This window comes from Marmota monax, unplaced genomic scaffold, assembly GCF_021218885.2.
Source record: "Marmota monax isolate L192 unplaced genomic scaffold, Marmota_monax_Labrador192_F-V1.1 WCK01_AAM20220418_F8-fsc00120, whole genome shotgun sequence".
Lineage (NCBI taxonomy): Eukaryota > Metazoa > Chordata > Mammalia > Rodentia > Sciuridae > Marmota > Marmota monax.
In genome coordinates this window covers 5,353,378-5,380,120 of record NW_026694424.1, presented here as the reverse complement: position 1 = coordinate 5,380,120, position 26,743 = coordinate 5,353,378, and the positions used below count along the sequence as shown (strand labels likewise).

At 45.9% G+C, this 26,743-nt stretch overlaps 1 protein-coding gene across 1 annotated transcript in view; it reads right to left on the bottom strand.

The window, feature by feature from the left end:
* The window catches only part of Dnah5 (dynein axonemal heavy chain 5), a 283,494-nt gene that overhangs the window by 250,767 nt on the left and 5,984 nt on the right, over nt 1–26,743 (bottom strand). The window lies entirely within an intron of this gene.

Genomic DNA, 26,743 nt, shown 5'->3' with positions numbered 1-26,743 from the left:
ATTATAAATAATACTATAATGATATGCCCTTGTACAAATCCTTGTATAGATATCCACTTATCTATTTCAATAAATTACTAGAAAAAAATTATCCAATAAAAAAATATGCCCTTTGGTTCTCAAGAGAAAGCTGATGTTATTTTATTTATCTTTGCCAAATGGTAGGTGAGAAGCAACAAGCCACCATCATCTCCCTCTAAGTTTTTGGGTTTGGGTTTTTTTTTTTTTTTTTTTTTATGTGTGTGGTGCTGGGGATTGAACCCAGGGCCTTGTGCATGCAAGGGAAGTACTCTACAAACTGAGCTACATCTCCAGTCCTCCCTGTAAGTTTAATTTGCTAGTCTTTGACAAGAGTGAAACTGAATCTTTTTAAAATACTTATTGGGGCTGGGATTGTGGCTCAGCAGTAGAGCGCTCACCTAGCACAGGCGGGACCTGGGTTCAATTCTCAGCACCACATAAAAAAAAATAATAAAGACATTGTATTGTGTCCATCTACAAAAAAAGATTCATTCATTCATTCATTCATATTCTCTCTCTCTCTCTCTCTCTCTCTCTCTCTCTCTCTCTCTCTCCTTTAAAAAAAATACTTATTGGACATTTATGTTTTATGGTTTGTTTTCTGTTTATTGTGAATGGCCTATTTATGTCCCCTCCTATTTTTTGCTGATAATTTTCTTTCTGTTGATTTTATTTTTAAAAAATTTTATATTTGTTTTAATTAGTAGAATGCATTTATGCAGTTTGATATGTCATACATGGATGGGACATAATTTCTCATTTTTCTGAGTGTACATGTTGCAGAATCATATTGGTCTTGTAGTCACATATATACAGACATTACTTCCCTCTACCTAATCTAAGGTAACGCTATTCTTCCTTAGTGTCCCCCACCTTATTGACTTTTAAGTCTAGGTAAAGACACAGCATACATTCAGAAAATGAATAGCCATTTATTACCATATAAAAGTAGAATTAAAGACAAAAGTTTTAAAGATGTTAGGGCTCAGGAAACAAAGTAAGGCACTTGGGCATGCTGAGAATTTTGAACTAAGGTACACAGGAAGGACTTGGACGCAGCCTCAGAACCAAGGTCTCTCTGCCCTTCTCTGCCCACCTATCTCTTGCTCCTCATTCTCCCCTGAAGAGAGCCACAGAAACCAGAATTCCTCTTTCCCCATGGGGTCATAAAAACTAGAACCCTTTTTCCCAAAGCCAGCCATAAAATCTTGAGTTATTACTCTAACCATTTCATGTCTTCCTGTCTAGGAGCTGACTACAAAGAAATTCTCTGACCTATTCTTGTCCTGTGGTGGGACATCAGACCCTCATCTCATGTGGGTCCTACCCCATTCCTGGAGGAAGAAATGTCGCACAAGGCCCTGAAGAACGGGTTCCCCTCCTCGTCTGTTACTTAGCTCACACCTTTTTACCCAATCACATTTCTTCACGGCTGTCAATTCTCCATCAAACCTAAACACAAAAATAGACAGTCCTCCTTGGATCTTTGGTTCTCTATTTCTGAAGGCTCCAGTGTCATGTGAAACGCTTATTAAATAAATTCACTCTGCTTTTCCTTTGTTAACCTGTCTCCTGTCACAGGAGTACTGCCATGACCACCATCCCTGCCTCTAACCAAGATTTGAAGGCAGCCACTTTATTTTTACAAAATGCATAATCCACTATGAGCACATAGTGGCTGTGTGCTGAAAGTTGGTATTAAAATAAAATAAGCAAAACCAGTTCGAAAACACAGGCCACATTAACAGACAAACTATAGGAAAAGGATGTCCTAATAGAACGTTAGGATAAAAATATATAAAACCTTATATTCTCCCCAGGTATTATTATTTTATAGGGCCACAGTGAACAAAAGTAGTCATTCATTAAAACACAGGAAACTTGAAAGAACAGAAATCCTACAAGTCACCATCTCCCAGGATCCTGTTGTAAGTTAGAAATTAATCATGAAGGAATTTCATGTCTCCCGACTGCTTTCACATTTAGAAAGACTTCTTTTAAATTACTACTGGGTCCTTGCAAAACTGGAGACTATAAATAAAGACCACGTTGAACACTATAACAAATCCCACTAGACTCCAAAGGACTGACTGATGGGCAGGCTAGAGAGGGACCAGCGTGGATTCATTCCCAGCGACCAGGGAATGCTGGGTGGTGAGGGTCAGGGGGGCTGCCCTGGTCAGGCCAGTGGGCCACCCCAGTCCCCATTCACAGCTCTTGATGCTGTGAACATGGGTCTCTTTCATGACCAGCTGGGCACCCAGGGTAAGTCATTGGAGCTTCCCAGGTGCTTGAGAGGAAGGAGCCAGGGCAGAGGGAAGGACCAGCCCGAGAGCCTGGCCACCTGGGTCTCCTTTTCATTTCTTCCCTTGCTCCCAAGTCCCCTCGCCAGCATTCTGAGGGCATTCTATCAAGGTTTCTCATTACCCAGTTGGGACAGGAGTCCCCGAATCTGGTCTCACTCCATGCTAGCCTGAAATGGGACCAGAGTAGGAAAGGAAGGACTTCTTCCAGGCAGCGAGCGGAGAGCCTTTGTCCCCTTTACAATGTAAAGTAGCAGTCTGTGACGAGCTCTCCGTCCCGGTAGACTCTAGATTTGTTGGATTCAGGAAACTCTGGATGAGCCATTGCAAGAAACCAGGGGAACGGAGTTGGGCCTTACTGTGAAACCATGAACCAGGAGACAGACCCAGAGAGGGAAGCCAGCACTGCCGGGTGCAGATGAGCCCACTGCAGCACCTCATCTTGTTGAGCTGCCATCTAAATCACACCCCCTTTTCAGAATTCCCACTTTCCAAGTGGGCAAACTATGGCTCCTGGGCAAACTCCAGCCCATGCCTGTCTTGCCCTGTGGAATTTCATTGGCTTCAACCACACTCACTCCTTCCTGCATCGCCAGTGGCCGTTTTCCTGCTACAGTAGGAGAGATGTCCAGTTGCTACCAAGCAAGGTGTGCAGCATTTATTATCTGACCCCTTGCTGAAAAGGTTTGCTGACCTCTGGCCTGGAGCAAGGTCACAGGCAACTTGGCTGTGCCTCCTGGCCTACTTCACTGTAGGGATCCCTTGACAGGCCCTGGCCGAGGCACAGCTCTGTGACACTCTGGAAGATTGACTAGGAGGCTCCCTCCTACCCAGCATCTTCTCACCAAGCCCGACCTCCCCCTGCTACTCCACACCCCGGCTCACTTCCTTATCTGCACAGCCTCTGCGCTCTGCAGAAAGCTCCGTCCTTAGAGCTTTTATTATTCATTTGTTACTTTATTTGTATCTGTTTGTTATTCACTTTCAAATCAAAGTTTGTGCCTATATGTATAGATATTTTTTATTTGTTTTTGTTAATTATACATGACAGAATGCATTTATGCACTTTGCTATATCATAAATAAATGGGGTATAATAACATACATTTTTCTGATTGTACATGTTGTAGAATCACATAAGTCAGGCAGTCATATGTACATAAGGTAATAAAGTCTGTTTCATTCTACTTTCCTTCCTATCCCCATATTCCCTCCCCTCCCTTTACTTTCCTCTACCTAAAGTAACTTCCTTAGCACCTGACCCCCCTTAGCATCTGCATATCAGAGAAAACATTCAGCCTTTGTTTTTATGGAACTGGCTTATTTCACTTAGTATGATATTCTCCAACTTCATCCATTTACCAGAAAATGCCATGATTTCATTCTTCTTTAAAGCTGAGGAATATTCCATCAAATATATATTTTCTTTATCCATTCATCTATTGAAGGGCACCTAGGTTGGTTCCATAGTTTAGTTATTGTGAATTAAGCTGCTATAAACATTGATGTGGCTGCATCACTGAAGTCTACTGATTTTAAATCCTTTGGGTATAAACGGAGTAGTGGGACATCTGGGTCAAATAGTAGTTCCATTTTTATTCCAACCAGCAATGTGTGAGTATACCATTTTCCCCACATCCTCACCAACATTTATTGTTGCCTATATTCTTGACAATTACCATTCTGACTGGAGTGAAATGAAATCTTAGAGCTTAGTTTTTATTTACATTTCTCTAATTGCTAGAGATGTTGAACATTTTTCATATATTTGTTTATCAATTGTATTTTTTCTTTTGTCAAGTATCTGTTCAGTTCCTTAGCCCATTTATTGATTGGGTTATTTGTTTTGTTTTTGTTTTTGGTGTTAAGTTTTTTGAGTTTATTATACATCCCAGAGATTAATACTTTATCTGGGTGCACTGCATGTGGTAAAATATTTTCTCCCAATCCGTAGGCTCTCTCTTCACTCTATCAACCCAGGTGTTAAAGAGAAATTGCACCAGACACTTGTGAAAAATGGCAAGATGGTTTGATTCAAGTTACCACAGTCAAAAAGGAAGACTTCGATGTAAAGTTTAGCTTAACTCCAAATTCAGCAATGGCAGCTGGGGGTTTATAGCCAAAGACATATGAATGTGGATGTATAATACCAAGAAGAATTTAATTGGATGTCAGTTGTGGGGCAAATGAGGAACTTGATTAGAAATAAAGTGGCTGGGAGACACTCCCCAAACTGGCTTAGCAGGATTCTTATCAAAACTGGGTTTGGCAGGCCAAGACCAGGCCTACTCTAAAAGAGGCTGCCTAAAGTCTGGTCAAGGAAGCAGTCCTTGTCACAGGTATGGGAATTTAAGAATAAATCATTAAAATCATCAGAACTGACATTCACTTCACAGAGAAGTGCCACACATCCTTCACTCTGCACAGTGGCAGTACATTGGTCATGGCGGTGCTCAAGACCCATGAGCAGAGAGGGCCCCATGCCCAAGTCTTCTGCCATTTTGGTGACTCAGCAACCTTCTCCTCTCCCTTGTTCCCACTGTTGCTCTCACCACTTGCACCTGGAAGTCAACATACACATTGGTTTTTCTAAATGCATTCCCTTTTACCCTCTAGATAAACCAAACCAGAGAGAGTCGGAAATACACATGTATTTGTTAACACATAGGATGGGCCGACATTCAGTGGGTTTTAATGAACTTGTCTCACTAAATGGAAATAAGGTTCAACAGAGGTGGTGAAACGGGCTTTTCCCACAAAGAAGAATGACATTACGGTATTTGCGGATAAATTGATGGAACTGGAGAACATCATGCTAAGTGAAATAAGCCAGACTCGAGATCCAGGATCAAATGTTTTCTCTCATATAAAGAAGCTAGAGCAAAATAAGGAAAAAGGATAGGGGAATCCCATGAAAACAGAGGGAGTAGAGGAAAGGGATTGAGGAGAGGGACAGCAAAAGGGAGGAACTACAAAGCGAAATTTTCAAAGTTATGCTATGTACATATATGAATATGCCACAGTGAACTCCACTCTGTATCTCTTAAAAGTGTAGTTTAAAAAACAACAAATAAATAAATAGAAGGAAGACCAGTAGAATAGAGGAAGAGGACAGGGAGAGGGAAGAGGAGGGAAAGAGGAAGTGTGAGGGACTTAAATGGAACCAATTATATTCCATACATGTATGATTATGTCAAAATGAGCCCCACTATTATGTATGACTATAATATACTAATAAAAACCTTTTAAGGAAATAAGAAAAGAGGATTTCACAGGCTCCACACCACCCTACAAGTTCCATCTATGCTCCTCCTTTGTCTCTCTTCTACCTCAAGGGAACCCTTGATGCCTAGGAAGGGTGAAACACTGAATTGGTGCCAGGGTGGCCTCTGTTGCTACTTACCCTCTTTCCCTGGCTACCTGACAGTCAAAGTTGTACGGAGACCATTGTTTCCAGAGTGGGCCACCATGGCTTTGTGGGCCCAGATGGGCATTTGCCTGTTGGGGTGATGGTGCTACCACCACCATTTCCACATTGACTCTAGGCCCATCTGGTCTGGAAGAAACACATGGGTGGCAGGAAGCCAGGAGAGCATGTTTAGGTGGTCCAAAGCCTGGTAGGGACCACAGCAGCTCTATGGCATTCTGCCTTGTGGCTTCTCAGGAGCCAGAAAGTTTTAGTGGAGCAGAGACCAGTGCTTTGGAGTCTATGGTTGGAGGAGACAAATAGGAAGCGCCCAGGAGGCAGAACTTCAGGGGCATGATGGACGAGGGACCAAGAAACCCAACAGATGCCATCCCAGAGCTCTGAGCCAGGCTTAATTTAAATTACTGGAAGATGGGAGAATTTGGGGAATCACAAGTGGGACAACAGAGCAGCCAGGGCTATAAAGGGGCCTCTGAGGGCTCTGAGGAAGAAATTACTTACCAAATGGAAAGACGGTATTCAACTTTCAGTAATAGGTTTGGCTGTAGTGGTACATCCCTGCTGAATTTCAGCCTTATACAAAATTCTGTTTTGTATATTACATATTAGAGATTGGCTTATTCAATATCCCTTCTATTCCATTTCTAACATCCTTTTTTTTTTTGTAATGTAGTAACTTGTAGCTAAACCATACATTTCCCAGACTCCTTTGAAGCTGTCTTATAGTTAGTGTCCCACATATAATTCAGTCTGATGAACTTGGATGAGATGCTAAACCAGAACTAGGTTTTGATGAGAGGAGGAGAGGGTGAGATGCCAGTCTGCAGTGCAAATCATGGTGGAGGAAATGTGATCCTGGAGCCAGAACCCAAGAGAGCAGCTCAGTAATGGAGAAGCCACATGTCCCTCAGTGTCCCAGCTCTACAGCGTGGTTTTGGAAGTCCAGCCTTCTGTTTATTTTATGCAGAACTCCCAATAATTCAGTGTAATAGCCAGACTCCTTGATGATAAATGCCTTTTTGCTTTAATCAGTTAAAGTAATACTAACACCTATGACTGAGAACAGTGATTAAGAAGAGAACACTGGAAGCAAAATTCAGGAAACGGGGGAATGTAGAATCTGAGCTTAGCCTTGACTTGCTTATGCCTGAAGGCAGTACAGATGCTGTTGCTTTCAGACATTGGGACTCACCATCATAGCACATTGTGGTAAATTAGTTACTTAATGTGAATGAAGCGACATCGAAAAGCAATTGGAGACTATGGGGATTCCTGGGCTTTGGAATTAGTGACTCAAGCTCCACACTAGAAGAGGGTGACATTATTGGGTACTAGGCAAAGAAGTGATGAGCAGCATTTGGTCCCAAGTCTGCCTCACAGTGACCTCAGCCTGGTTCAATCTCCAGCAACAAAGGGGGAGGGGGAGAGAAGAATAAATATCCTTGGCAAGTGGCATAGTCCTCAATTTGTCCAAATATGTATTCTCCTGGAAGACCCTCTCAGAAACCAGTGCTGGCGACATAGATGTGACAGATGCCAGGTGTGATTTCTACCACAAATTTGTTTAACTCATCTGTTCTACTATTATCTGTCTCAAAACAAGAGACCTCAGAATCAAATTCCTCAGTCTTGGCACTACTGATCCTTTGGATGATTCTTGCACCATGGAGTGTTTAGGAGCATTCTTAGCCCCCAGCCACTAGAAGCAGTACCACATCCCCTCCATCGAGACAAAGTCCCCAGGACACAAAATCACAGCAGGTTGAGAAGCAGAGAGTAACATGAACTACAATTAATCAGGGAATGACTTCAGTTACAGCTGCTTCAATCCCTTCACTTGTTGAGCTCTTTGGATTTGGGAGGCAACGTGTGGGTACTTGGGGGCTCCTGCCACTCACCTGGCAAAGTACAAGGCTTCCAGCTTTGAAGGGAGGCAACCAGCTCCAGTTGGCGCAAGCCACCGTGACCTTCCAACTCAGCTTGAGTGGCTGGGAAAGTAGGATGGTAACGGGAACCCCGAGGGGAAGCCATTTGCCCGCTGTGGAACGCCTCTTGTCTTTTTGAAACAGCTGCTGGCTTGCTCAGGACCTTGTAGATGCTCCAAGTGAACATGGCACCTGAATTTCTCCACATGAACTCAGTGTTTCCTGATCCTTCAAGTCGTAAAGCCGTTGGCCTTTCACAATGACTGTGCAAAGGAAAACCTGCTCCTCTATTCACAGCATTTCTGTCACCAAACATGTGGGTTTTCCTCAACAAGCAATCCTCCAACCTCTGCAGGTACCAAATATCTACTCCACAATTCAATACTGACACTAAGAACCCAGAGTTGGAGCAACTCCCACATGTTAAGGGATCAGTCCTAGAGACTGTCCTCAATTGCAAGTAGTGGGTCCCCAGGTTACCTACACTTCTGTACTTAGCTACAACTCAGAGGAGCCCATGATTCCCACTCCAGGCTCAATTTGCTAGAACAGCTCACAGAACTCAGGAAACACTTTACTTACTATTGCCCAGTATATCATAAAAGATATCATAAAGAATTCAGATGAACAGACAGATCCAGGTGAAGAGGTTCATGGGGTACGGTCTGGAAGGGTCCCAAGCACAGAGCTCTGTCCCATGGAGTTAGGGTATGCCACTCTCCAGGCACATGGATGTGTTCATGAACACAGAAGCTCCCTAAACCTATTATTATTCAGGGTTTTTACTGAGGCTTCTTCCACAGGGACGATTGACTAAATCATTGGCCATTGGAAACCAACTCAATCTCCAGCCCCCCTCTTCCCCCTGAAGGTCAGGGAGTAGGGACAAATGCTCTAATCACTTGGTAGGTTTCTCTGGCAGCCCCAGCCCCCATTTTGAGGCTATCTCCAGGGTCCCCAGTCACCATCAGTCTTCTTGTTAGCATAAAAAGACATATCAGAAGATTTCCAGAGTCTTAGAAGCTCTTGGGTCAGAAACCAGGACAAGACCAACACATAATTCTTATTTTGTCCCAACAGGCCCAGAAGGTAGAAGTCAGCTGTGAGTAGGACGTTCACGTGTCCAGTGCACCTATACCTGATGCACTGCCACCTCCCAGTCACACCTGGGGCTTCTTGTGAGGCAGAGAATATTTCTTCCTCTTCTCCTGTGCACCAGACAGTCCTTCTGGTCAAGATCATCTTTTCCAGCTTCCTTCAGGGCAGATCAGGAAACTGATACCTGGAAATGTTTTGTCACTTCCCACAAATGTTGGCCAGGATGAGAACTTTGGGCTCCTTGTTCCTGGTCTTTTTGCATATTTGAAGGTAGAGATGGCTGAAGATTCTCTGGTAAGAAGTGATGCTACCTCCTACTTCAGCCCCCCCCCCAACATTTACCATACACAGAAAAAGAAAATGCATCCATCTGTTGAATTTCACAACAGAAAACTGATAGAAAAATAGAGGAAGCTTTGACTCTGTAACATAAAATCTTATCAGTCTAATTCTGTTTCTTTGTTCTATCCCTACGTGACTTTCCAAGCCTCTGAGTTTACAGGAATCCTTACTCATGTCCAAATAATTATGAGCACACTTTGTTTTAGATTTGCTTAAAACTGACTTACGACATTGCATTAGCATTGTGAAAATAATTCTCTGTGTAAGAAATTAAGTGTAAGCCACATGGGCTTTTTCTTCCCAATTGGAATTACTGAGTCAGTATCACCTGATGAAATGACTTTATCACCTATGAAAATTAAGATTTATAAGTTTTACATGAAAGTTACTAGTCTAATTGCATGAAACTTCAAGGTGAGATGTTTTCCAAAAATAGTTATACTATTAAAAGTCAAGTGTATTTTGTCTCAATTCCTTAACCTTGACTCCTATGCCACGGAAATATTTTTAGACTTGTCCACAAGGTGGGGCTACTCTCCAAGCAATTCTGTTGCTACAGAGGGATGCAGAGGTATTTTGGAAACGTTTCGTTGCAAAATGTCACATTGGCAGTCTTGACAGGGTGGCTCATTAATTGCAATTCTAGGAATCACAAGTTAAGGTAAAAAGTCAACATTTCTAGAACTATTTTAGTAGAAGAAGGGCAGGGCAGAAAAGGAAAGGCTAGTAAGGAATGCCAGGAAAACCTCTGGGCCTCATCTCACTGGATCCCACAATAACCCTGCCAAGTAGATTATTTACCCCATCTAATAGAGGAGAAGATGGAGCCTTGAGAAGCACTCAGAATGGGAGGATCTGACTGCAAAGCCCCTTCTTCCTTCTCTACCATTCCATGGTCAAGGAGACATCTGTATTCCTATTTTAAAAGCTGGGGTGCACATGACTCAGTCTTAGTGAGAGTCTCCCCCACCCCCATGCTGGAATTCAAACCCAGACTTTGCACGTGCTTGGCAAGCACTTTATACCACTGAGCTGTTTCACCAACCCCTGGAGTCTTAAAGAAAGGATCAGACTCCTGTAGCCAGTGTTCTTTCTTAAAAAATTCTAACTATTGCTTGCACTATCTCCAAGGATATTCAAGGGGATTCAATTCACAACCTCTGGCACCATTTCTCAGATGCCCCTGGCTTCTGGCCCACATTGCTCACATCCTAGCATTGCCCCAAGATTTCTCACACAGAGACCCTCCACACATGTCTTCCTCCTGGTTTAGCCTCCTTCCTCTTTCCTGGCTCTGACTAACTCTTGCCCTCTTCTTGTCCTTCTCTTTCAGCACCAGACCAACAGCCCCACGTTCCCCTTTGAGAGTGGAGGGGTCTTCACACAGCTGTCATGACTGTACCCCGGCCCCAGGGAGGCCAGATGAGATTCAGCACCATCTGAACACATCTTGACGTGTGAGTTGAGCTGGAAGGGAGATTGTCAAGAGTTGAGTTACAGAAGGGCTTGGGGGGTTCTCTCTCCTTTGTCTTATTTTGGCCACTGGAGAAGAAAGAGCCTTGCACAGGGGGACAAGGGAGAACTGGGGAGGGAAGGACAGAGACAACTCTCTCCTCATTTCAGGCCCCAAACCATGGTCCAGGCCTGACCCCTGTGAGGAAAGGCTGCACAGTTAGGCGGCACCGAGGAGCCCAAGGGCAGTAAGGAGAGCAGCTGCAGCTTTGATGCTCATGGGACCAGGCATGGTTCCTCGGGAGAGGACAGAGACATTCATGCACACACAACGCGGCCACCAGCTTGCAGTAGCATTGACAACCAGCCAGCTAAGAACCAAGAGAGACGCTTCGGTGGGCGCCAACCCACCTGTCACTACTAGACAGTAGTTAATATTATGCATCACTTTTCAGGCTGTGACACCCCGATATTTGATCATATGCTGATGAAGGTATTTTTTAGATGTGATTAACATTTGAATCAATAGACTCTGAGTGAGAAAATAACCCTCCACGGTGTGGGTGGGCCTTGTCCAATCAACTGAAGGTCTTAAGAGAACAAAAGACAAAGGTCCTCACAGAGGAGGGAGTCCTGCCTCTAGGCTGTCTTTGGATTCAAGCTGAAATGCACCCCCCCAACTCCAGGGATCCATTCCAACAACTCAAAAGTTGCCTGAAACTGCAGATATACTGAACCCTGCCTATTTTCACTTAAAGGAAGCACTTCACAGCTTCACTTTGGAACTCCAAGTTGCCAGCATCACTACTCTTGTGCTTATCTTAGGTAAGATAAGGAAATAAGGGCTACCTGAATGCTCGTACTGGGCTACCGCAGCAGCTGGTCTGGTGGCAGAGATGGCTACTGAGTGAGTGAGGGAGGAGTTACATGCCATGTTCATGTCCCAGGAGGACATAGCAGAGCAGTGAAAGATTTTATCACCCTGCTGAGAAAGGCATGCAGTTTAAAACTTATGAACTGCGTATTTCTGGAATTCTCCACTTGAGATTTTCAAAACTGAGGTTGAACATGAGTAACTAAAACCTCAGAAAGCAACGCTCCTGATAAGCAAGGACAACTACTGTGTGTGTTTGTGTGTGTGAGTGTGAGTGTGATAAGCAAGGACAACTACTGTGTGTGTTTGTGTGTGTGAGTGTGAGTGTGTACACACATTTGTACATACACACCCTGCTGGCTGTGTGTCTCTGGAGAACCCTGGCTAGCACGACTCCTACTACCTGGTCCTACTGCTGTCTTCCCACCTGGCCTGTCTCCTCTGCCCTCCACGGCTCCACCTTTCACTCAGTGAAATCCGCCCTCTCCAGGAAGGTCTGTGGGACACCCAGACACCCACACACACACTCACACACTGCCCAGCCCTGCCCTCCTGAGTGCCCCTGGCTGCTGCGCCACTCACTCCTTCTGGTCCCGCTCAGCTCCGGGCTGTGGAGCCCATTGCTCCCTTGGCTGCAGTGATCTTCCCCTTGGGTCCACAAGACCAATTCCACGCCTCCAGCCAGCTCCCCCTCAAATGTCACCTTCATCATCAGAGCTACTCGGCCAGCCTATTTGAAGTTTCAGTCTCCTACTACCCACGCGTGAAGCTTCAGACCCTTCTTCTTCTTTGTTTCCACACCATGTGCCAACTTCAAGGCACATAAATAAAAGGTGCTTATGTGGTGTCATTGTCTGTCACCTCCCTCAGCTAGAATGCACACCTCACCAGGCAAGGAGGTTTGGTTTGGTCATGAGCATACCCCAAACTTCTAAAGCCATGGCCGCAACGTAGTCGGTGTGGGATGAATGAACCCCTTCTGGGTCCCACACCACCACCCACTACCACCCCAGCAACTTCAGCTTCTGAAGACAGTTCCTTCCCTCCATCTCCCACTGCGTTCCTCCTTCTCTCTTGAACACACCCCCAGCCACAATAGGTACCAGGAACCACACGTGGCTAGGTTGAATGGGAAGTTCTGTCTTTGTCTCACCTGTCAGCTGCACTGGGCAAAGTTCATCCCCCTCTTCTTGAGACATCCGCTTCACCTGACCAGGACACACCCCTCTCCTGGTCCTGCTCTAACCTGATGGCCTCTGCCCACCTCTCAGACTTCTGAAGGTCAAGTCAGCTCAAAGCTTGGACCTCAGTCCCTTCTCCATCACTCTCGTCCCCTACATGACCTACTGAACCTCCACTTCCTGTCTCCTGACCGTCCTCCCAATTCCAGACGGGGGCCTCCATTCCCAGTCCTCTGTGTGGTTGTCTCAAACCCAAGCACCAAGGTCAGCATTTCCCAAGTCACATCCTACTTCCCTTCCCAACTTGCTCTCCCAGTCTTCCCCACCCTTCCAGTGCTAGGTAAAAACGTGAGAGCCATCTGCCCCTGCTCTCACTCACCGTCCCTCCTAATCCACCATCAAATCCCACCAGGTCTGCTGCAGGTGCTCCACTTTTAAGCTCACCCAACCTACCACTCTGGGCTGGGCCACCACCATTTCTCACCCAAACTATTTCAACAGCTCCTGAACACATCTCCCTTTCCTCTTCCACTTTCCCACCCAGAAACTAGCCAGAACTGACCTTTCAAGATGGAGCTCAAATCATGTTCTCCTACTAGGCCCGCCACACCTCCTACTCCAGCCCCCACCACTTTGCTCACTCTTCTGCAGGCACAGATACCTCCCTCAGCTGCTCCATTAACAAGCCAGCACACTCAGACCCTAGGACCTTCGCTTGTGATGTCCCCAAGCTCTGGAACCTTGCCTGCCAGATAGCCACGTAATTACCTCCAGTCCCTTGGATCCCTGCTTAAGTGCCCCTTATCGGTAAGGGAACTTCTGATCACTTTACAAAATAGCAAGCACCATTAATTCCCCAGAATGTTCTCCAACCTCCTTGCATCCTTTTTTATCTCCATAGCACCTATTAGCACTTGACATAGTCTATCAAGGGGGGACTAGCAGGGCAGGGACTTAACCATGAGAATGGAGGAACAGTCGGCTATGTTCACTACTCCTGTCCCAATACCTAGAATGGCACCTGGTTCATAGTAGGTGCTCAATAAGTCTGTGTCAAGTGAAAAGCTAGATGATGGGTGTCAGCAGATTAGGGAACATGCTTCTGAAGAAACTGCACTGATTGTGAGCTCACTAAGGCCAGGATTGGGTCTTGTTCACCCTTGCTCTGGCACCCAGCACCATGCCTGGCTCAGAGCTGATCATTCATTAAAGATTAATGAGTAGATGGAACTGAATGTGAGTTTTTCCCTTCACCTTACTTATCCTTGCCTGTTGGAAGCAGTGATTTAAGTGGATTTTCCAACCCACTTTGGGAACCTATGAGAGAAATGTGGGCGTGCTGGCTCTCTCTGTAGCGGCTGCGGCTGCCTGCTCTCCATCCCGCCAGAAGGAGCAGCCCTGAGAGGAAGTCTCATAGTCCAGCTGGTGGGGAAGTGTGAACAGCTGCACACACCAAGCCTTATTTTCTAATCAGTTATCAGTAATAACAGTAAAGGTCTTGATCGTCAATCCCACAACATCTGATCTCTCAATGCTTCTCAATCAGGGAAGGAAAGGGAAATGAAAAAGAAAAATTAAAAAGAAGTGTATGATTTAGAAATACCCAGAGGTTGAAAGCCATGACCACACAGTCTAACTTGAGTCACTCTGGTTCCTTGGAAATGCCAGCTCTGATTATAACTAAAACAAACTTCATGCCTTGTCAGCCTGGCCTAGTGAAATCAAACCATCACGGACAAGTCAGCTAAACGGTTCCACTTGCCCCAAAGACGAGCAAGCGTATAACATCCATGGTGAAAAAGTCCAAAACCCTTCCTCCTGTGTGCAGTCTACAGTGTGGGGAGCTGCTGCCAGCTGAGCCTCTCACTGCTTGGCTTGAAGAATCTCACTGTGTGACAAGAAGCTTGAAATTTTTCCAGCTGGATCTGATTTTATTTTTGACAGAGGGAAGTATTTGTTAGTCCTTCAATCCCAAATCAGTTACCTTCGTCTCCTCCATTCACCTCATCCCACCCGGTCTTTCTCAGGCTTCTGGAATCCGTGTAAACACACAGACACGTGTGCTTTTACTTGAGAGAGGAGTGGTGATTTTGTGTCTTTTGCACCAGGCGGAGGAAGCTGCAGGAGACTTATCTCTGGAGCCAGGAGACCCCTGCGCCCTCTGGACTCCTTGGCTGTGGTTGAAGTTTTCCACCCTCACATTTCTCGGTGAACTTGGAGTCCCTCCACAACCTCCATCTCCTGGTTTCCCAAGAAGGGCCTCTCTAGAGGATTAGGCACCATTCCCAAAACTGGCAGGCATTTGGATTATCTGGAACACCTGGCAAAAATATTGAGTCTGAAGCCTACAACAATCCCAGCGGATCAGAACCATGGCTCAAGTACCCGGGACCCTGGGGTTTCCTTGATTCTCAGTTGCTGCTCATGCAAACCCCAGCACGAGCCCCACATTAGGACCCAGGCTTGAGGACCACCAGCAGAGTAGATGCGAGGGCTCAACCCTTCTCAATTCCTATTGAAGGCAAGACCAAGAACACCTCCCAAAGTGAAGTTTATTCCTCTTCAATTGAGCTTATGGGCAGGCAAGTGCAGCCCTCCAGGGGACACCCCAACCTGCTGGTTCCTGTCCAAACCTGGAGGCTGAGGTCATCCCCAGACTCCCTCTGTCTGACATTATTTCCTATTTAAGTGGAAGCAAAGAAAGTCCTCAAAAATGACATCTACGAGCAATCAACCTTAAGCAATACTTAAGGAGCTAAGGTATCGTGGAAGTATGGAACACCAGGACTACTCCATGCTCCGTATCTCAGGCACATTCTGCCACCCAAATGCCTGGTGTAGTAGGTAGAATAAAGGCAAAGAGGTCTGTATTGTAACCCCCAGAGCCTGGGGGTGTATTGACAAAGAGGTCTACATCATAACCTCCAGAACCTGAGGGTGTGTTACATTCCACAGCAAAGGGGAACTAAGGTCGCAGCTGGAATTATAAAGTTGCTACTCAGAGCAGGGCATGGTGGGGTACACCTGTAATCCCATCGGCTCTGAAGGTTGCAGCAGGAGGATCGAAAGTTCAAAGCCAGCCTCAGCAACTTAACAAGGCCCTCAGTAACTTGGTGAGATCCTGTCTCAAATAAAAAATTAAAACTGGCTGGGGATATGGTTCAGTGGTTAAGTATCCTGGGTTCAATCCCCAATACCAAAAAAAAAAAAAATTGCTAATCAGCTGATCCTAAAATGAAGGGACTGCCCTGAATTATATAGAGGAGCTCAATGCAATCATAGAGGTCTTTAAAATGCAAGAAAGGGGCAGGAGAGGGGGTCAGAGAAAGACCAGGGTCTAAGCAGCATGATGAGAGAGTGGCAATGTGCTGGCTTTGAAGAGCATGAGCCAAGGACTGCCGTGGCCTCTGGGAGCTGGAAGAGCAGAGCCACAGATTCTCCCCTAGGACCCCCAGAAGGAATACAGCCCTGCCAGGGCCCAACTCTTGCCCTGTGAGACCCATGTCAGCTATCTAAACTTGAGAACTGAAAGATAACACTTCTGTTATTTAAACCACAGAAATTTGGAGTCGTTTGCTACAGTAGCCACAGGAAGTTAACACACCTGTTAAAGCTGTATGGCTTGTGGACCCTGCCCCTGACCTGACCAAGGGAATTCCCTCCCATGGGCAGAGTGTGGTGGACACAGGCAGGCAACAACTCACCAGGATGCCCATGTGAACCTCTGACCCCAACATCATCCACCTCCCTGACCCTGGGCACAAAGGACCAGTCATCTGTGATTTTGCTGAGGCAGCTGCCCTGTCCGTTTTTTTCCAATGGGCATTTTGATTTCAGCATCCCTGGCCCCCCCACCCATGATGCTATATCAGTTGTCTTGAGGATGATTAAATAATTTAACACTTAGTCCCCAGGGTAGAAGCACCCCCTGGTCTGGATCATAACCATGCCAGTGACTGCCAGACCTGAAGATATCACTACTAAGTGCCAAAGTTGGCACAACTTCAGGTAGTCTCCTGGGGGACCCCCACCCTGTGTGCAGCTAGTGGGAAATCACTGGGGAAGAACTGGAAGGAGTATGTGCATGTGTTCAGGGCAGGGATGGAAAACGGTGTGCTGATCATGTATCAGCTGGAATCCCGTATTCCTCTCCCCTTCCCTGGTAACCTCCCCCTTAGACCACTAAGACCCAGAGACCACATGGCCCCTTACCCCACGCAGGGTTGACTGGATCAGAGAAAACCTGCCCAGGCTGGACCAATCAGAGCTTCCATCCCTGGAATTTACGATTTGAGCTGAGAGAGAACCTGCCTCTTTGGTGACTATAAACATGAAAGCTCAGAAACCATGAGGGTGGTGGTGGTGATGGTGGTGGTGGTGGTGGTGGTGATGGTGGTGGTGGTGGTGGTGGTGGTGGTGGTGGTGGTGGTGGTGGTGGTGGTGATGGTGGTGGTGGTGGTGGTGGTGGTGGTGGTGATGGTGGTGGTGGTGGTGGTGGTGGTGGTGGTGGTGGTGGTGGTGGTGGTGGTGGTGATGGTGGTGGTGGTGGTGGTGGTGGTGGTGATGGTGGTGGTGGTGGTGGTGGTGGTGGTGGTGGTGGTGGTGGTGGTGGTGGTGGTGGTGGTGGTGATGGTGGTGGTGGTGGTGGTGGTGGTGGTGATGGTGGTGGTGGTGGTGGTGGTGGTGGTGGTGGTGGTGGTGGTGGTGGTGGTGGTGGTGGTGGTGGTGGTGGTGATGGTGGTGATGGTGGTGGTGGTGGTGGTGGTGGTGGTGGTGGTGGTGGTGGTGATGGTGGTGGTGGTGGTGGTGGTGGTGGTGGTGGTGGTGGTGGTGGTGATGGTGGTGGTGGTGGTGGTGGTGATGGTGGTGGTGGTGGTGGTGGTGGTGGGGGTGGTGGTGATGGTGGTGGTGGTGGTGGTGGTGGTGGTGGTGGTGGTGATGGTGGTGGTGATGGTGGTGGTGGTGGTGGTGGTGGTGGTGGTGATGGTGGTGGTGGTGATGGTGGTGGTGGTGGTGGTGGTGGTGGTGGTGGTGGTGGTGGTGGTGGGGGTGGTGGTGATGGTGGTGGTGATGATGGTGGTGATGGTGGTGATGGTGGTGGTGGTGGTGGTGGTGATGGTGGTGGTGGTGATGGTGGTGGTGGTGGTGGTGGTGGTGGTGATGGTGGTGGTGGTGGTGGTGGTGGTGGTGGTGGTGGTGGTGGTGATGGTGGTGGTGGTGGTGGTGGTGGTGATGGTGGTGGTGGTGGTGGTGGTGGTGGTGGTGGTGGTGGTGGTGGTGGTGGTGGTAGTGTTTTGGAGGATTTTTTTGTTTTTGTTTTGTTTTGTTTTTGTGGCCCACAGCAGGACTATGGATGCAACAGAGCAGTCTCCAGAGAGGAAGAAGAGTGAAGCAGACCTCCCAGGAATGCAGAGAGGAGAGATGTGAGTCTCCTGACTGCCCTGGTCCCGTACTTCCTTAGACACAGCATCTTCACCACCAAGCTCTGCTTCCCTGAGACAAACCCAGCCTATTCTCCTGGTTCTGCTTTAGTTGGCTTAGGTGTTTTACAACCAAAAGAACACTAACCCGTGCATGACATCACTGCCACAAGATCTAGAATCCAGCAGGAAATGTTTATTAGAAAACACAATAAGATTCATAACCAATATTTATTTAGCTCCTCCATGGGTTCCACAGAGCAAAATCTGGAGTAAACAGACAACAAACATGTCCCTTGTCTCCTGAGCCAGGGCTTCCCTGTTGCCACGAGACACCTGGGATCTGCTTGTCACCACAGTGCACAACCCGACCTACAGGAGAATTAATGCTAATGGAGCTATTCACCAAGGGAAGCTGGGCCACCGGCTGTGTTCTCCCTTCCTCCCCAACCCCAGTCTGCCCTAGGTGCACATGGTCTGCTGGCAGATTATCCCACCACAGATGGAAGCAGCCAGCAAAATAACTTACCCTCACAATGAATCTCCCTCCTCTGCCTCTCTCCACTCTTCTCCTGCTCTTTAGGGTTGCATTTCTAATAAATTAATAGAAATCCTAACCTTCAGCTCTGCTTTTTAGGGAACTCATTCCAAGATGCTTAAAACGAGTTCTGTGGTAAACTTAGAAGTTGAACACAGTAAAGATGAAAAAGTCCTGGCTAAGCACAGGGTTAAAATAACAGATACCCCTCCAGCTAAATTACACTGACAGTGACTGTAACAACTAAATCACTAATTGTTTTCTCACACAAGAGAATGAAAGTGAGATAATCTTAGCAAATAAACTAAGTGTAATGTCTCACTATCTACCAAACACAAGAGAATTTAATAAGATGCTTCAATAGGACTTCTCACATAGCGCCAACCTGTGCCCATAAAAGCAATTGCATGGAAACCAAAACCAGAGAGGGCCAAACTCAAAAAGGCCTCTAGGTGGTGGGCTTTCAACATGCTTTGGATTCTGCCTATTTGAAGATTCATTCCCAGGTTGTCTACTTATTCCGGTCGATGTGAATTTGCCATTTTGACGAACTGAGATGTAGAATGCATAGTCTTGAGAATTTAATAAATCTTACAACTCAAAAAAAGTCGAGAACTGTTTTATCACAGATGAAAGTATCATGAATTTAAACTGTAGAGAATGCTCTACTTGTCCATGAGCCACATGAATTCCACTGCTAAGGCTGGCTGGATCTCCGGGGCTGGAGATGGAGGCATTTGTGTGGCCGTGTTTGGTGAGGTCTTTGGTTCTGTTGTACTTCAACTTGGAGAGTTTGTGTGTTTGCTGTTTAAACAAGGTGTTTTGACAACCACAAACTGTCCTAGAACAGCATCTGTCAAGCAAAGCCAGGGCAGACCCAGAGCAGGGCATTAAGCAGGGGCACTGATGGCCATTGCAGGTGGAAAGAGTGGGGTGGGGGCTGCTTGCCGGACGGGAACAGCAGTGTAGGGATGTCGTGATAACAACAGGAACACAGAGTGCTTTGTAATTACTCCTTGAGGAAATACTTTGCCACAAAGACTTTGCAGCTTCACCATAAAAGACTCACAAAACCACCTACTGCGGAGCTGCAGGATGGAATTGTACGCGTCCACTAAGAACTGCGTTCAAGAAGCATTTGGAGGAAATGGAGACCCGTTTATGACGTGCTGTAAAATGAAAACTACCCAAGCCCCAAAAGAGCATGATCCAATTTTTGTCCAAAAGTTTTTTAAATCAAATAAATTAATTGCCTGTGCATATTTGTGGAGACAAAGATCATTGGTGATTATTATTTCTGAGACCAAAGACAGACTGACGGGTATCGCAGTGCTCTTTTTGCCTAGCCATATTTCCTAGGTTGACTTCTGTCTTTTTTATTTTTACTTTTAATTCCTGGCATCCCTCTCTGTCGGGCTCCATTCTAAGTGTTCTACAAATATCGACTCACTTAATCCTCACAAGATGCCCATGAAGGAGGTACTATCACTATCCCCATTTTTATAAATGAAGACATTGAATCCCAGAGTGGTAAAGGTTAACTTCTCAAGGTCACACAGCTAATGAGTGGTAGAGCCAGGACTCAGACCCAGAAAGTCCAGCTTCAGATTCGGTGCTCTCTTCTAATAAAATAAAGAGGGACAGAAGGAAGGGAGGGGAGGTACTGTGTACCACAAGGGACCCAGACATAACTGCTTTAAAAACAACAACAAAAAAAAGCTTTAATCTTTAATGCCTCCGAAATTTTACTATTAAAGGGAATTGGTTTTTTAAAGGGAAAGTATAAACTGAACAATAAACAAATATTAAAATATATAACCCCAAGTAAATTGACTGCAAGGATCCAAAAGCATGCACATAAAATCTCTGAAATAGGAGGCAGTTAATTTATTTTTTTAATACTTCCTGCTGGCTTCTTCCCCTCTCAGAGCACAATAGGTGTGGAGGGGCTCTTTCCACCTCCACACCTTCCAAGTCTTGACTTAGCCTCCCCAGAGCATGACTCAACCTCACTGGCACCAAGGCTATGAATTTTTTTTTTTTCTTAACTAAGTAAAAGCAAAACACATTGTTTAAAAAAAAAAAAAAGGAAAAGAGGAAATGCCCAAGCAGAAAGCATAGCAGACCTTAAATACTAGTCTGCAGTTTTGAAAGTTGATCTTCTTCAAGACCAGAGCTGAAAGTAAACCGATTAAGTCAAGTCTGCAGCAAAAAACCCAACCCAGCCAGGCCCCCAGCTGGCCGCTCTGCACAGGCAGAGGGAGCCAGGGACAGCCTGGCTGGTCCCCTCTGTGGAGACCTGTGCTTCTCAGGTAGATCCAGAGGGAAGGGGGTAGGGCGGCGGGGGGGGGGGGGGGGGAGGCAGGATCAGGAAGATGAGGAAGGTGAGGAAGGAGGCTAGAGAAGACACTGGTGGGAGGACAGGAAGGCAGCCAGGGTAGGAGAGAGAAAGGAGGTGGGAGCTGTCCACATGGCCCAGGTGGACACCTCGAGAAGGGTCGCACAGGGATCTCGAAAACTCAGCAGGCCCGAAACCTCAGCACAGAGGGCAAAGATCTCCATGTGCAAAACTGGTAAATATGTCTTTACCTGTTAAAAACATAATCAAGATTCAATTAGGGCTGGGATTGTGGCTCAGCGGTAGAGCGCTCGCCTAGCACGGCCAGGACCCGGGTTCAATCCTCAGCACCACATAAAAATAAAGGCATTGTGTTGTGTCCATCTACACCTAAAAAATAATAAATAAATGTTTTTTAAAAAAAGATGCAATTAGGTAAGGGAGTTTGAATGTCATCTGTTAACAAGCACTAAGTAAAATCTTTTATTGTCACTGCAGTGTATTCCAGTACACAAAGCAGGAAGGAGCAGGCCTTTGAAAAAGTGATCTCCATATAAACAAAGCAAGTGCCTCATGTAGAGGAAGACCCAAGCCCAGAGAGCAAAGCAGCTTCACACCTAGAGGACCAGACCCAGACCCCATTTGTCCATTCAGCTCACACTACCTCCCCGCTTCCACTTAACAGGTATTGTTAAATAGAGGTTAGAGTGTTTCAAAGCAAGGGTATCCATGCCACTGCAAATGCCGTGTCTGTGCGTCAGAAAACCCCAGGGTTCAGCCTAAATCGGCAGATTGCCCCTGTGACCTCACCACAAGCACGTCAGGTACCTCCTCCTCAGACCTAACCAAAGCATCCACTTTAACCCCAGGTAGCCCACAAAGTCACATATGATACATTTAAGACATTCAGAGGACAGGCATAAAGGGAGGCAGGCAGGAAGACCATGATCTAGCTCTCTTTTCGGAAGTTTTATATCACTTTTTTAAAAGGTCAGTCGGCACCTAATTTTTGCTCTTAGACTTTGACCAAATTGGATAAAAATTTTAGCCTGACTTCCTTAGAGTCAACTAATTTATGATTGACGTGCTGAGCCCTGTTTTACTTCACTTTGGTGCCAGTGGCCTAAAAACCTGACTTTAAGAGGATATTTTTAAGAAACCCCACTGCAAGAGTCCATTTTCATATCAAGAGGATTCCCTTAAAATGGAGCTGTACTTACAGAATGTCTTTAAATGAAGAACTGCCGAGCCATTGGTATTCCACCCTTGTCTAACGTTATTATTTCCCAAAACTAAAAGGAGGTCATGAAGGCAAAAATACATGATTAGCCACTTTTAAATCTTTATAATAAGATTTAAAATATTGGTTCCCTGGGCGTATATTTGCATACAGTTACCAAGACATAATTAAAAATCCCAAGGTACAACTTAATCAGCCTCTCCCCTCTTAAACCAATCAACTACAGAGACTGCTAGGCAGTGACCCAGTTACTTCTTCAGATGCTTAATTAGTCCCAGAAACACCGAAGCTCTTTTTTGAGCAGTGTAAATCTATTTCTGTTATTCATTAACACCCTAAGAGCACTTTCTGCCGCTATTAGAGACAAGCCAATGGCAGGACAACGGGGAGTCACCAACACAGGGTCAGAGCCCACTCACTTCCAAACAGGGAGTCACCTACACAGAGTCAAGCCCACTCACTTCCAAACGAGGCCTAGTGAACCTGCTTTGCTTTAAATGGAGGGTGCAGAATTCCAACACAGATAAAATTAGATTCCAAAGTCATTATGAAGTTAATGAACAAATGTAATCATGATGCAGATGCTTCCACACATTCTGAGAGAAGTTAAATACTGCAGTTGTATTATTCTCTAAATTTTCTCTTTAAGCAGGTGGAACATATTTTAAAGATAAATGACTGAAGAGGGATTTCTCATTTTTAAAAATTTCTAGGTCTACACAAGCCTGGGAAGATTATATACCCATAATTTTCTCAGCTAAAGAAAATCAAGTATCACACCCAGGGTACTATCAATTATAAATGTGACCAAATACAGACTGTGTAGCATTTCAAGTCATGATGAGACTGTTGGGTAATCAACATTGTTTGTTCAGTATGCTCAGCACGGGGCTGGATATAGACATAGGTGTTTCCCCTAATAGCATAAGAACGTAAATAAAGTGAATCCTAGAGTCCATCTTTTTTAAAAAGCTTAAGAGCATGACTATAAAAAGCGATCTGCTTCCTGAGTGCTTCCAGGCTTTGCTTGGCTAATTTGCAATCATGCTCCACCCAACAATCTATACCATAAGGTATCTTAGATCTTATGAGCTGGATTAATCTGGCCCAAACACTCATTTCACGACCTTCTTAAGACTTCAGAAGCCCCCACGGAGCTAAGGGCTCAAGACCTCCTCCATCTCTGACTTCTTTCTCTAGGGGCACCAGGTGTACAACACAGCTTATTTCACAAATTTCACAAAATGACAAAATAGCCTGCGAAGATAGCAGATCTCCCCAGAAGTACAATGAGCCTTCACCTTGGGCTGTCCTCTGCTCAACTCAGACCTGGGGATCTTCCCGTGACTCTCCCACCTCTCAGGTAGCAGCCCCACCTCCAGGCTTCCCCCTTCCCTTCCTCTAACCCTCTGTCACTCAACCACCCACCACCAAGATGGTGAAGCTGCTGTCAGTCATGCTCTTCACTTACTTCATTTCACTTATTTAACTGCCTCCAACTCTTGTCTCCCTTCTCCAGCGTTATAACCAAGAACTTCCTCTAGCCCCCGAGACAGTTTCCTCGCAAAACAAATTCTGTGGTTGAAGGTCATTTGCATTGACCTTCCCAAGAAGTTTTCGTATCACTCTACGGTGGACAAAAAAAGTAGGCTACATGAAAGAAATGCAGAACTTTAAAACTGTTACTATCAGAAACTTCAGCAAAATAGTCACATCATGAAGAGCAAAGACAAAAGAATCGAATCCCATTATACAGTCAATCACTGTCCATTTCAGATATGAAAAGAGAGCTAACCCCTGACACAGCACTACATATAATGAAAGACTCCTGTGACACAGAAAATAGGGTTACCCAATTCTTCAGCATTGTTACTGCCAAGGCGTCACCCCGTGGGTCAGCCTTCTCCATGCAGATGCTTAAACTGAGGAGGACCCTGCACGTGGTTGGAGCTGTACCATTTGCATTTCCAGTGTGCAAGGATTTCAACTTTTTTCACATCACTGCTCCTACCACCACTACCACACACGCATAAAACAACCATCCTGCCAACTGTGAGGTGATATCTCATTGTGGTTACAATTTTTAAATTAAAAAATAATTTATAGAATATTTTCAAGAAAAGAAAAGGAATTCACATGAATAGGGAAATTATTGATACTAAGTTCAGGCCCTTATAAAACTGTTGTAGGTTGAAATGTATCCCCTTCACAGAATATGGAAGCCCTAACCCCTCATTACTTCAAGATGTGTTTTTATTTGGAAAAAGGTCCTTTGCAGATTTAACCAAGTTAGGATGAGATCACTAAGGTGGACTCTAATCCAATATGACTAACATCCTTATAGAAAGAGGAAATTTGGGGCTGGGGATGTGGCTCAAGTGGTAGCGCACTCGTCTGGCATGCGTGCGGCCAGGGTTCGATCCTCAGCACCACATACAAACAAAGATGTTGTGTCCACCGAAAACTAAAAAATAAACACTAAAAAATTCTCTCTCTCTCTCTCTCTCTCTCTCTCTCACACACACACACACACACACACACTCTCTCTCTCTCTCTCTCTCTCTCTTTAAAAAAACAAAAAGAAAAAAGAAAGAGGAAATTTGGACAGACATGCACAATGGGGAAGATGATGAAGACACAGGGGGAAACTGGCCATGGGGCTGGAGAGATAGAGCTATAGCCCTGGGCCGCCTTGGGCTACCAGAAGCCAGGTGAAGGCACAGAAAGAGCCTTGGGTATCAGTGGCCCTGGCTGGCACCTTGACCTCAGACTCTCCGCCTCTGGAAATGGGTGAGAACAAGTTTCTGTTGTTTGAAGCCACCCAGATGGTGGCCTTTTCATACTGCAGCCTTAGGAAACTAATGCAATACCTTCCCTTGAGATGAACATATTTTAAAGGAAACTTTACAACCCAAAGGGATAACTGTAGCAGGGTAAAACTTGAAGCAAGAGAGAACTTGGGGCACCAGTTACACTGCATAGAGACAACTGGGTGTACAGTGTCATTGTACAGGTGAGACTGACGCTGCTGTGACCAATAGATTTCAGAAGAATTGACTCCCAAGTGACTCCAAAATCACAAAAGTGATGTAGTGCCACCTCACCCTCTGGAATAGTCCCTCTGTGAAGCTTTCAGCCTGGGTGAGAGCAGCCTGCTGCCTAAGGCCCCCTTACTGTGGGGAAGCCCAGAGTAGCCCACGTGGAAACGCCCCACAGAGCTGTCTAAGACCCTGTGGAGAGAAGATGCTAGGCAGCCACAGCAACACCAGCCTCCCATAGCCACATGGGAGACCCACGGCAAGCCTGAGGCACCCAAGTGGCCCACAGAAATGGGAAGACAATCCTTGCTATTTTAAGCCGCGATGTTTGGGGGTGATAGGATTCACAGCAATGACACCCAGGACAATCTCCAACTTTCTAGAGCTTCAATTTTGATTTGGAAGAAGATGCTTTTGCAGTGCTGGGAATCCAGGGTCTCATGCATGCCAGGCCAGGGCTCTACCACCAAGCCACATCCCCAGCCCAGAAATACTGCTAATATTGCGGCTTCGTATCTGTTTAAATATCTTTTATTGTGAAATAGGAACATCAGATCTAGGTCAAGAATCACCCTGGCCCAACTGCTGTTCATGTGGAAGAAAGGAGAGGAGAACACTGTGGATCATCAGGCCACCTAGGAGTGCAAAGCAAGAGATCAGTTCCAGGACCTTCCTCTGAGGAGAGTGGACAACCTAATTAAAGGCTTTTGGTGCCTAATCCAGAGAGGGCAGGGGAGGGGGAGGGAATATCCAAACCTCAGAGCAAGCAGTCAATACAGCCCTCACGTTCTTAAGCTCTGGATAGCAACAGTTTGAGCCTCACCTAAGTTTATCAACATTTATCATTTTCTAGTCCTTTGCACACTACTAAAAAATGCATCTTTTACCACAAAAGTTATCAATACCCAATGGGGACAGCACCTGGAGTGGAAGTTCTGGTCCCATCACTGCTCTTACAAGCTGTTTGACCTTAGGCAAATCACTCAACTTCTCTTGAGTCTTTGCATGTTCATCAGTGAAACAGAACTACCACACTTTTTTTGTGGAGCCATGAACATGAAAGGAGATTGTGTGTGTGTGTGTGTGTGTGTGTGTGTGCATGCAGCGTGCCTCACATATGCCAAGCCCTCAGACAATGATGACCATCTTCCCATCTTTCTTTTCTAGTGTTAGCTCTGCTGCTAATTAGCTGTGTGACCTAAGAAAACTGATTTGGCCTCTCTGACCTTGCAATTAACCTGCGGCAGTAGTTTTTAGCTGGTAAAGTGAGTGATTCCCAATTCCTGTTCATTACTTTCTTCCTGGATTTCTGCAATCAACTTGCGTCTCCCTTTCTGGTCCCATCTATCCCAAACCATCTTGCCCATGGTTCCTAGATGGCTCTTGTTCTGGGAAGTGCAGCTGTTCACACCTGGCCCCTCTGCTTTCAAGGATTAGTCCAAACCTGGTGCATGATCCCCTCATGGTGGGTCTTGAGACTCCTTCTGCAAGCTCAGCCTGCCACACCTCCGTGACCTGAACCCTAGCTGCTCCAAGCCCTGCAGCCC